Genomic DNA, 12,868 nt, shown 5'->3' on the forward strand with positions numbered 1-12,868 from the left:
ATCCACATTTATCATGTGTGGTTGCAGAGTCCTAGGGTGGAATAGGAGGCGTTCTTCCTCTAGGCGTCGGGTGGTAATGGTTTGGGGTGGAGGAGGCCCAGGGCCTGCGTGTCCTTGACGGAGTAGGAGGGGGAGTTGAAGTGTTCAGCCACGGGGGCGGTGAGGTTGGTGGGTGTGGGATCCCAGAGATGTTCTCTGAAACAATCCGCAAGAAGGTGTCCTGTATCCTGATGTAGCAGGGGCCACACTGGGTGCAACAGATGCAGTAGATGACATTGATAGAAGTTCAGGTAAAGTTCTAATGGATCCCTTGGAGTCTTGAATTTAAGGAGATACACTGGAGGCCATCGTCAACCACGTGGAAGGGAAGCTGTGATCATGGAAGAAGGAGGCCATCTGGGATTTTCTAAGGTGGAATTGGTCATCCTCGGAACAGATGCAGCGGAGGCAGAGGAATTGAGAATAAAGGATGGGTACTGGTTGGAATTGCGCACTGCCCAATTCTACCTCCTACCAAAGATTCACTAACCTGACTGTCCCAGTCAACCCATTGTCTCAGACTGCACCTGTCCCACTGAACTCATCTCTTTCAACCTCGACACCGTCCTATCCCCCTTAAACCAGGATCTACCCACCCATGTTCGTGACACCACCCACTACCTTCACCTCCTCCAAGATTTTTGTTTCCCCGGCCACCGATGCCTCATCTTCACAATGGATGTCCAGTCCCTGTACACATCGATCTGCCACAACGAAGGTCTCCAAGCCCTCTGTTTCTACTTCTCATGCAGTCCCAACCATTACCCTTCCAACGACACCTTCATCCTCCTGGCTGAACTGATCCTCACCCTCAAAAACTTCTTCCAATCCTCCCACTTCCTCCAAACCAAAGGGGTAGCCATGGGCACCCGCATGGGACCCAGCTATGCCTGCCTGTTGGTTGGATATATGGAACAGTCCATCTTCCGCAGTTACACCTGCACCATCCCCCACCTGTTGCTCCGCTACATCAATGACTGTATTGGTGCCACTTCATGCTCCCACGAGGAGATTGAGCAATACATCAACTTCACCAACACCTTCCAACCTGATGTGAAATTCACCTGGACCATCTTGGACACCTCCCTCCCCTTTCTGGATCTCTCCATCACTGTCTCTGGCAACTGACTAACCACAGACATCTACTACAAGCCCACCGACTCCCACCCTACCTCCTGTAGAAACACCATCCTTTATTCCCAATTCCTCTGCCTCCACCGCATTTGTTCCGAGGAAGACTCTCCATCACTGTCTCTGGCAACTGACTAACCACAGACATCTACTACAAGCTCACCGACTCCCACCCTACCTCCTGTAGAAACACTATCCTTTATTCCCAATTCCTCTGCCTCCACCGCATTTGTTCCCAGGAAGACCAATTCCACCTCAGAATGCCCCAGATGGTCTCCTTCTTCTATGATCACAACTTCCCTTCCCACGTGGTTGACAATGCCCTCCAACAAATCTCTTCCACTTCACTCACCACTGCCCTTGAATCCCACCCCTCCCACCGCAACATGGACAGAACCCAACCTGGTCCTCACCTTCCACCCCACCAACCTCCACATATATAGCATCATCCTCCACCACTTCTTCCACCTCCAAAAGGACCCCACCACCAAAGGTATATTTCTGTCCCTATCCCTACCAGCGTTCCAAAAAGACCATTCCCTCCGTGACTCCCTCATCAGGTCCACAGCCCCCATGAGCTCACAGTCCTGGAACCTTTCCCTGCCACCGCTGAAAGTGCAAAACCAGCATCCACACCATTCCCCTCACCTCTGTCCATGGCCCCAAGGGATCCTTCCACATCCATCAGAAATTTACCTGTACCTCTACCAATGTCATCTACTGCATCCATTGCACCCGATGTAGTCACTTCTATATAGCAGAGACAGGATGCCTTCTTGCAGATCGTTTCAGAGAACATCTCTGGGAAACCCACAGGCAACAACCCCACCACCCCGTGGTTGAACAGTTCAACTCCCCCTCCCGCTCAATCAAAGACATGCAGGTCCTAAAGGACATCCTAAAGGACATCCTAAAGTCCTGCCATGCAGTGAACAGCATATAATGGTATAAATGATTATACTATTACCACATATAAGTACTTATGTGCTCATAGTTTTATTATGTCTCTGTGATTCAATTTACAAATAAATACCAACTTTAGATTTAGGTTGTGCATATGTCAGGGTAATTATGAGGGAAGAACTTTGAATTGGAGTGGTACAGTGGCTCAGTGGTTAGCTACTGTTGCCTCACAGCACCAGGGTCCCAGGTTCGATTCCAGCCTTGGGTGACTGTCTGTGTGGAGTTTGCACATTCTCCCCGTGTCTGTGTGGGTTTCCTCCAGGTTCTCCAGTTTCCTCCCACAATCCAAAGATGTGCAGTTAGGTGAATCGGTCATGCTAAATTGCCCATAGTGTCAGGTGCATTAGTCAGAGGGGAAACGGGTCTGGGTGGGTTGTCCTTTGGAGGTTCAGTGTGGACTGGTTGGGCCAAAGGACCTGTTTCCACACTGTAGGGAATCTAAAAAAAAAGAAACAAATTGTGCCTGAAATGAGTAATTTGATCAAATGATTGTTCTATTCCAGTCTTAGAGTCACAGAGATGTACAGCATGGAAACAGACCCCATCAGTCCAACTTATCCATGCCAGCCTAAGGCTTGAGCTAAGTCCAGCATTGTGTGACGTTTGAATGGAAGGGCTAAAGCAAAGGTGCCAAGAAATGCTTTACAGACCATCTCCAGGTTACAAATGGGTTTGGTTCTGAAGTTCATTCTCAAGTCAATTTGTATGCATGTTGGGACACAATGCAGTCAACATGAAGTGATCTTTGCAAGTATAAGGAAACGTTCATATGTCGGATGAGTATTCATAGGATGCATTATCATAAATTGGGCATTCCTGTGTAGTTCGTTTTGAATCCATAGAAATGAGTCTTGGATGAAAGGATTTGGATGGACTCCTGCAATTCATAGTTGGTGCAGTTCAAACCCAATCCAGTTTTACTCGAACTCTGGGACTGGGGTGTTGCAACTGGTGAAGAGCATTGATTTCTATTCTCAACAACCCATTTCAGGCAGACGGCCTGTTGACACACTCTCAGGCCAACTAGGTTATATCATAAAGCAACTCAAATGAAAAAGTCAAAATTATTAAAAATAATGGAAGCAAAAATGTAGGATCTTTTGGGTTCAAAGAGAATATTTCTGATAAATCCCTATTACCCCATGCAAAGATATGATCGGATATTTTCACATAATTTTTAACTCTGATGTAAATTGCAAACCAGTAAATATTAAGACAACTGGTTAATTCTTTTCATTAAATCAAACTAACATGACAATAAAACACAGCCCTGTAGCTGTACTGTAGATATAAAGTTGTAAATTTGACATTCCAAATCACACTCCAGGGACAACTTCAGTAGAGGTATGTCAATTTGACTGCCCAGTGAAAATGAATCAAAAATTCCTGGAGGGGCTCCTGTGTCTGTTTGTTTTGGTATCATTAATTATGTCCCTTTTATGTCATTATGTCAATGCCTACTCACTGTATCTTGTTAATCTTCCTTCCGGGACTTCACAACAATATTTGTCTAATGAGTAATTGCGAAAATATATGCCTTTTATTGACATCTTGTATTGATGTGTCTCCTTTTTGGGTAAAAACTGATTCCAATATAATTCACAGGGTGATTCAGACAAAACTACTCATCAAGATACAAAAGGCACAGTTAAGATAGATCAAAAAAGTTTGGTCAAAGTGATACATTTCAACTTGTGGCTTAGAGAAGAGAGAAGTGTTGAGAGACAAGGACATAATTCCAGTGGTTAATACATCAGCATCTGAAAACATAGCTACTAATGAGGGAGTCATGGTAACCAGGGATATTCTTCCCAGGGCATTTAAAACATAGACCTATGCAAACCAGACTATCTCCCAACATTCACTTTGACCGATTTACCATTTGCCTAAAATATTTATGGCTACCTTCTAAAACATGGATGTTGCTTCAATATTAACACCTCAATTTCCAACCCCATCAATGGGTAATGGTTGGGAAGTGTTTGAAGAGATAAATATCAAGACTATGATACACTTTGCCATTCATCTGACTACCACCTTTGATGTACTAAAAGAGAAAAGGGACATCATTCATTCAGGGGATGTGGCCTTCACTGAGGGAACTTGCATTTCTTGCCCATCATTTAATTCCCTTGAGAAGGTAACAAAAACAGAAGTTACTGGAGAAACTCAGCAGATCAGGCAGCATTTGTAGAGAGAAAACAGAGTTAATGTTTCAAGTCCAGTGACTCTTTATCAGACTGTTCATTGGCGCACAGCTTAGAGGCTTCATTGCGTGCAATACGAAAGGAGATATGTTACCCTGTAAGGAGAAAGTGAGGAGATCAGAGTGACAGTATGGTGCTGGAAAAACACAGCAGGTCGGGCAGCATCTGAGAAGCAGGAGAATTGACATTTCAGGCATAAGCCTGTCATCAGGAAAGACTTTTTCCTGACGAAGGGCTTATGTTTGAAACATTGATTCTCCTGCTCCTCAGCTGCTGCCTGACCTACTGTGCTTTTCCAGCACCACACTTTCGGCCTATGTCACCCTATAGTTTTTATTCATTTATGTGCACATCACTGGAACAGCATTTATTGCCCATCCATAGTTACCCTTGAGAAGCTGGTGGTGTGCTACCTTCTTGAATCATTTCAACTGATTTGGTGTTGGTACACTTCTATTGGACATCGACTGATAGACAGGCAAATAAAGCTTCAGGTTAATGGGCATTGTTCGTGTTGGTAAAGGATTAGCCATAGTTTCTGAGTTAAAACTTTCCCAGAAAAACACAGCACCCTAGCTGTTGCTACAACAAAACCAAGAGGGTGATTATGGCTGAGAGACCTCACTTGTGTTCACATTAGCTGTTGTCTTTTGCCAAATAATTCATTCCAAGAGTAAGTTTTATGTTGTATTGTACCTTGGTCAGTTGAGTGCTTTGTGTTGCAGTGTGAGACAGGTTCACGTTATCATGAAGGGCTCCAGGCCATTTGGCCCATCAAGTCTGCCATTCAATCATGGCTGATATGTTTCTCAATCCCATTCTGCATTCTCCTGCCTTCTCCTCGAACTAATCAAGTACCTAACTATCTCTGTCTTATATACATTCAATGAATTGACCTCCACAGCCCTCAAGGTCAATGAGTTCCACAGACTCACCACCACTGGCTGAAGAAATTCCTCTTCACCTCAGTTCTATAAGTTGTCCCTTCATGCTGAGGTTGTGCCTTAGAGTCCTTGTCTCTCCTACAAGTGGAAGCATCTTCTCCATGTCCACTCTATCCAGGCTTCTCAGTATTGCGTAACTTTCAATCATTCTTCTAAACTCCATCGAGTACAGAGCCAGAGACTTCAACTGCATCTCATATGACAAGCCCTCCGACCCCAGGATCATTCTTATAAACCTCCTATGAACAATATTCCAAATGCGACTGACCAGAGCCTTACCAGAGAAGGTACTACTCAGAGAACCCTGACGTAACACTCCCAATCTCCTTTTCAGTTCAGATTTCTGAAGCCTTTCCCATGTAGAAAATAGTCTACGCCGCTATTCTTCCTACAAAAGTACAAAACCTTATTCTTTGCCAGAATGTTCTCCATTCGCCACTTCTTTGCCCACTCTCCTAACCTGTCCAGATCCTTCATCAGCCTCCCCACATCCTCAGCACTACTTCTCCCTCCACATATCTTTGTGTGATCTTCAAACTTAGCAACAATGCCCTCAGTTCCTTCATCCAGATCGTTGAAGCATAATATAAATAGTTGTTGTCCCAACACAGACCCCTGCAGAGCTAACTGCCATCCTGAAAAAGATCCCCTGATTTTGAATCTCTGCCAATCCCCTATATATGCCAGTACCTTGCCCCTAACACCCATGGGTTCTCACCTTATTTTCGTAGCCTCCTATGTGGTACCTTATTAAAGGCCTTCTGGGTATGCAAATAGATCATATCCACTGGCTCTCCTTTGTCTAACTTGCTCATTATCTCCCCAAACAATTCTAACAGATTTGGCAGACATGCTCTCCTCTTGTTTCAGCCATATTAAATCAGTCCTATTTTACCATGCACTTCCAAGTGCTCCACAATCTCATCCTTAATAATGGACTCTAAAACCTTACCAACAACCAAGGTCAGACTAACCTGCCTATAGTTTCTTGTCATCTGTTTCCCTTCGTTCTTTCACAGGGATGTTACATTAGGCATTTTCCAGATTTCTGGGACCTTTCCTGAAGGATCATCACCAGTCTGCTCAGTTATCTCCTTTAGAACTCTGTGCTGTAGTCCATCTGGTCCGGGCAATTTATCTACTGTCAGACCTTTCAGCATTCCCAGCACCTTCTCCTTAGTGATTTCCACTACATTCACCTCTGACCTCTGACTCTTATGAAGTTCTGGCATGCTGCTGGTGTCTTCCACTGTGAAAACCGATGCAAATAACTTAAACAGTTCTTCTGCCTTTTCTTTGCTCCCCATTTCTATTTCTCCAATCTCATTTTCCCATGATCCAATGTCCACTTTTGCCCTCTAAAAAAACCTCTTTTATATTGCTTGCTTGCTTACCCTAATATTTCATCTTCTTCCCCCTTATTGCTTTTTTAGTTATCCTCTGCTGGTTTTTAAAGGTTCCCAATCCTTTGGCTTCCCACTAATCTTCACCACATTGTATGTACAATAGCACTTGAGGAAAGAGAGAGGCTCTGAAAGCTCGTGGTTTCAAATAAACCTGTTGGACCATAACCTGATGCCATGTGATTTTTGACCTTTTCTTTTGCTATTACGTTTTTATGTTCATGTTGACGTTACTACAACCTCAACGGACCATATGTTTTATTTTGTAAACAGTTGCAATGCTGTTTATACTTTTGTTGAGCTGAGTACATGCTTCACATTCCCAATTCATAAATATTGATGCCAAAGAGGAAGACGCTGTTGGTCTTGATAGAGTCATACTGACACACAGAATGTAGAGCTATCCTCAGCTGACATACCTTGTAACCTGTATTCAATCTGCAATCATCAGTATCTGAACAAAATGGGAAGCATGGCTACACCTTTTAAGAGCACAGCATTGAGATTTTCCTTATTTCGAAAACCTTCAGTCGCACTGCAACCCAGACAGAGATCCGGCGACTATGGCAAGGACTGAATGACATCACAGGTTCTAAAAAGAGACAGCGCAAGATAGCAGATGATGACATATCCCTCCCAAATCGTCTCAATGCCTTCAATGCTCACTTTCAGCAGAATTTCAGCAGAAAGGTAACACCTATTCCAATAAATCCTAACGAACTTATCCCAACAGTCATTGCATCAGAGGTCAGATCAGTTTTCCTTCATGTGAATCCAAGGAAAGTGATGGGACCAGACGGAGTACCAGGCTGTACACTTAGAGCATGCGCAGATCAACTGGCAGAGGTCTTCTCAGACTTCTTCAACCTCTCCCTGCAGCAGATCATTATCTCTACTTGTTTCAAGAGGGCCAACATTATCCCTGTGCCTAAGAAGGCTCATACAGCATGTCACAATGACTACCACCTAGTGGTCCTAACTTTGGTGGTCATGACGTGCTGCTGGTCATGGCATTAATCAACTCCAGCCTCCCCACTGCTCTTGACTCACTCCAATTTGCCTATCGGACCAACAGATCCATGTCAGATGCGATATCACTTGCCTTTCACACCTCCCTAGAACACCTTGACACCAAGAATAGCTACATAAGAATCCTACTCATTGATTACAGTTCAGCCTTCAACACTATTATCCCCTTGAGACTGATTACTAAAGTTAGTGATCTCGGACAAAGCCCCACTCTCTGCAACTGGATCCTCAGTTTCCTGACCCACAGGCCACAATCAGTGAAGATTGGAGACAATATTTCATCCTCACTAACACTCAACCCTGGAGCCCCCCAGGGATGCATACTCAACCCCCTACTATACTCATTGTATACCCATGACTGCATTGCCAAATACCATACTAATGTCATTTATGAGTTTGCCGATGACACCACCATAGTCGGTCGAATCTCAGATGGCGACAAAACAGACTACAGATGGGAGATGGAAGACCTGGAAAAATGGTGCAATGAGAACAACCTAGCTCTCAATGCTGACACCAAGGAACTCATTATTGACTTTCGGTGGGATGTTACTCATGCCCCCCTACACATTAACAGCACAGAGGTGGAACGAATGAAGAGTGTCAAGTTCGTGGGAGTCGTCATCCACAACAAGCTTTCTTGGACTCTTCATGCGGATGCACTGGTTACAAAGGCCCAATAACATCTCTTCTTCCTCAGGCAGCTGAGGAAATTTGGCATGACAGCAAATACCCTTGCCAATTTTTATAGGTGCGCCATCGAGAGCATTCTGTCTGGATGTATCACTACCTAGTTTGGCAACTTTACCATTCAAGATCGGAGCTGGTTACAGAGAGTGGTGAACTTGGCCTGGATAATCACAAAGGCCAACCTCCCATCTATAGAATTCATCTACCAGGCCCGCTGTCAAGAAAAGGCCGCCAGCATTCTCAAAGATCCACCCCACCCTGGCAATGCTTTTATACTACCTCTACCATCAGGGAGAAGGTAGAAAAGCCTGAACACACGCACCAGCCTGTTTCGAACAGTTTCTACCTTACTGTTGTTAGAATACTCAATGGACTCACAAACTCTTAGCATTCACCTGTACCTGTGTTTTTGTTTTTGTCACTTTTACCTATTATTTACGTATCTATGCTACTTAACGATGTTATCTGCTTGTATTGCCTCGGTACACATGACAATAAATTCAATTCAATACAACCCTTTGAAATCACTGTGATTCCCTCATTCTTGTTTCTTGGGCATCCCAAGGGTTTTGTGTTCCTCGATTGTCGATCAGTCCTTCAGTTGTCCAGCAACTTCCTTGGTAAGTGTCTCCAATTCTCTTTTCTGCTTTGAGGCACTCATTGAAACTTAACTCTTCCCTGTTCCCGATAACTTCTACTGTAGCTTGTTGTGAAATTTTGTTTGGTAATTGCTCCTGTGAAATGCTTCTGTTTGCTTTCAATGTTGCATCCCTCTGTGAGCTCTTGTTGGTATTGCAGCACCAGCTCATAGGAAATTCACCACTAATGGTCCTTTTCATTTGAAGTCGAGTGTGTGGCGCTAGAAAAGCACAGCAGGTCAGACAGCATCTGAGGAGCAGCAAAAGTGACGTTTCGGGCATAAGCCCTTCATCAGGAATGAAGCGTGTGGGCCAGGGGGCTGAGAGATAAATGGGAGGGGGAGCTGATCACGCCGTCTCCATGATTCCCATCCCTGCAACCATCTTTGCGATCACCGGGAAGGCGACCACCACTGCGATACCTACTACAAGTCATCTCCTTTTCATTTGAAATGTTTCATTCAGGGATTCATGGTGCCTGATTTACAATGGCTTGGCACAACATTTCTCACACAATCATCCACTCTTCACCCATTATGAACTTGGCCCTCAGATGTCTTTCTTCGGGAATTGTATAGCCGGAACGGTGGAAGTGCTCACCATGTTCAAATTATTTGTGCCATATTTTAATCCCCTCCACACTTCACCTGAGATGTTGCAAGGAAGGAACTGTCCCTTACCATGTGCCCCAATGAAGACAGACCAAACCTACCCAATCTCTTCTCATTAGGACATGTCTCTTTTTTTTTACTCATTCACAGGATGAGGGCATCACTGGCTAAGCCAGCATTTATGCCCATCCCTAATTGGCCAGAGGGTAGTTAAGAGTCAACCACATTGCCATGGGTCTGGAGTCACATGTAGACCAGACCAGGTAAGAATGGCAGTTTCCTTCCCTAAAGGACATTAATGAACCAGATGGGCATTTCCTGACCATTGGCAACAGAGTCATGGCCATCTCTAGATTCTTAATTCCAGGTTTAAGGTTCAAATTCCACCAACTGCCATGGTTGGATTCAAATCCAGGTCCCCAGAACATTAACTGAGCGTCTGGATTAACAGTCCAGCGATAATACCACTGGGTTATCACCTCTCCTCTCTTGAATGAAGAATGCATCAGGTAAACTAATATCAAGTTGAAAAGATGATTGGAAGAGACCATATCAACAAATGAAGCAAAGCAGAATTCCAAAAAATTCATATTTTATTAAATACACCTATTTCGGTACGAATAATCACCAGCTCTGGAGACATAGAAAATAAATTACAACCTACTAATTAATACTGTGTTGTATTTTATAAATATATTTTACTTGCACATGACTGTACAGAGTAACAGCAAAGGAATTACTTCATTACTTGATTGGTGCTGAACAAAATACTTTAAACATTATGAAATTAAAAAAATGAGCAATAGCAAAATACCAAGTAACAATATTACTGCAACATCACATTGTTTTATGAATGTTCTACCCTATCGATCGCCATTTAGAACAGCATAGACATCTGAGAGTACAGAATGAGATACAGATATGTTTTGTAACATTTTATTTTGATCCAGAAAACTATAACTTCGAAGCATGTTTCAAATAGAGATGGGTATAGAAGCAAATTTTAACATCTAACCCTGTCATCTGTTTATGAAGGAGGGAAGAAAGTCTAAGGATTAAGACATTTTATTCAAATTACTCTTTGCTACGAAGCAGAGTTGGTAGAATTTCTTTTTACTGGCAGTTTTATTTACTTCAGTGGGCACTTGTTGTTAGAACTGTGTACAGGCCATGGCTCTTCAACGTCTTAACCTTTGACACTCTGTCCTGCTCCATGGATGCTGCCTGACCTGCTGTGCTCTTCCAGCACTACTCTAATCTTGACTCTAATTTATAGCATCTGCAGTACCTACGTTCGCCTTCCAAATACATGTTGAGTTCTACTTTACATGAAGCTCTGTCCCAAAACTCCCTTGAGCTAGGATTTTCACAGTATGGGTAGTGGCCCATTAAGTCCACACCAACATGCTGAAGGGCAGCCCACCCAGATCCAGTCTCCTACTCTATCCCTATAATCCCACATTTCTGACGGTGAGTCCACCTAACTTGTACATCTGAGGGAGCAAACTGAAGCACTCAGTGGAAACCCACGCAGACATCGGGACAATGTGCAAACTCAACACAGACAGTCACCTGAGGCTGGAATCAAACCTGGGTCCCTGATGCTGTGAGGCAGCAGTGCTAACTTCTGAGCTACCATAGCACCTAAGCTTGTTTTCAAATTAAACATTACAGCAACTGAACAAGGGAAATTAACTTGGCATTTTCAGGTTTGAGACATTTTTTACTGCAGAGCAGAAACAACTCCCTCACCTTCAGAGATCTGACAGTTTCTGCCAAAACATTCACCCTATCTAAGCTAATCAGCCTACTATATAGATACTGGCTGATTGAAGGTCTTTGTCATTGATAACTAGTCATTAGTCCACAGACAAATCAACGACTTGTTATCATTCAAACATTTAGACTTCTCTAATGTAGTATTCTTGTGTGTCCTTTGGTGAAAGTGATGGGAAGTGGATCATGACTTTAAGAGAGATTGAGGAGCTAATTGAGTTCACATGCCATCATCGCAGCTATCCACTTCAATCATATATTGGATGTGGGCACTTGCACTCCATTTTTGATTTTCTTAAAAAGCTTCTTCTCTGTTTCAGTCCCACACTCCTGATCTTCAGGCACCCGGTACGGAGGGGGGAGGGCAGGTCTGAGGACCTCCTCATGGGTCTGCTCCTGGGCCTGGCCAAACTGGCCATAAACAGGTTCAGGCAGCGGGCCTTGGAGGGGGTCGTTAGGGCCGACTGCCTGCCCCTCTTCCACGGTTACATTAGACCTCGGGTGTCTCTGGAGAGGGAGCACTTGGTGTCCACCAACACCCTGGAGGTGTTCAGGGAGAGGTGGGCGTCGCAGGGAGTGGAGTGTATTATTTCTCCCTCCAACTCTATTTTGAATGAATCCCTGCCCTCCCCTTCACTGTTTGATCACACAGCATTGCCCTTTGATGTGAAGGGCAGTGCTTGTCACTGGCCACCCGGGTGTTTCCTTTCTTCCTGGTGGTGGAAACTGAATAAAGATTTGTACACCTTGGATCTTTCACTGTGTCTCACACCTGCACACAGACAACATGGGTGCAGGGAAAAAATAAGCACTACTGCAGTTAGGCGGAGAGAAAAAAATAAACAGGAGGGTCAGAGGTTCTGTTCAGTCTAAGAGCTGGCTCTGAGGGAGCTGAATCAGTGTCAAAGATTTTCCACATGTAAATAAAGTGTGATGAGATACTGACTTCTGTGGAATTATTGTAAATGGTTTTTTTATGTGACTTACACCAGTGTAGGAGCTCCTCAAAAAAACACCCTTGGGTTGCAATCAGCCAATAAGCTTTGTCAGTCTCTAAATGCCCAACCGTCTCCGTTTAAAAAAAAAGAAAAAGAAAAAAAAATTCCATCTCCAATCATATATTGAGTGTGGGCGCTTGCACTCCCTTTTTGATTTTCTAAAAAAGCCTTCTTCTCTGTTTCAGTCCCACGCTCCTGATCTTCGGGCACCCGATATGTAGGGTGGAGGTCAGGTTATAGGACCTTCTTGTGGGTCTGCTCCTGGGCCTGGCCAAACTGGCCATAAACAGGTCCAGGCAGTGGGCCATGGAGGGGGTCGTTTGGGCTGATTGCCTGCCCCTCTTCCGTGGTTACATTAGAGCCCGGGTGTCCCTGGAGAAAGAGCATGTGGTGTTCACCAACACCCTTGAGCTGTTCAGGGAGAGGTGGGCACAGGAGG

Source organism: Chiloscyllium plagiosum, chromosome 7, assembly GCF_004010195.1.
Source record: "Chiloscyllium plagiosum isolate BGI_BamShark_2017 chromosome 7, ASM401019v2, whole genome shotgun sequence".
Taxonomy (NCBI): Eukaryota; Metazoa; Chordata; class Chondrichthyes; order Orectolobiformes; family Hemiscylliidae; genus Chiloscyllium; species Chiloscyllium plagiosum.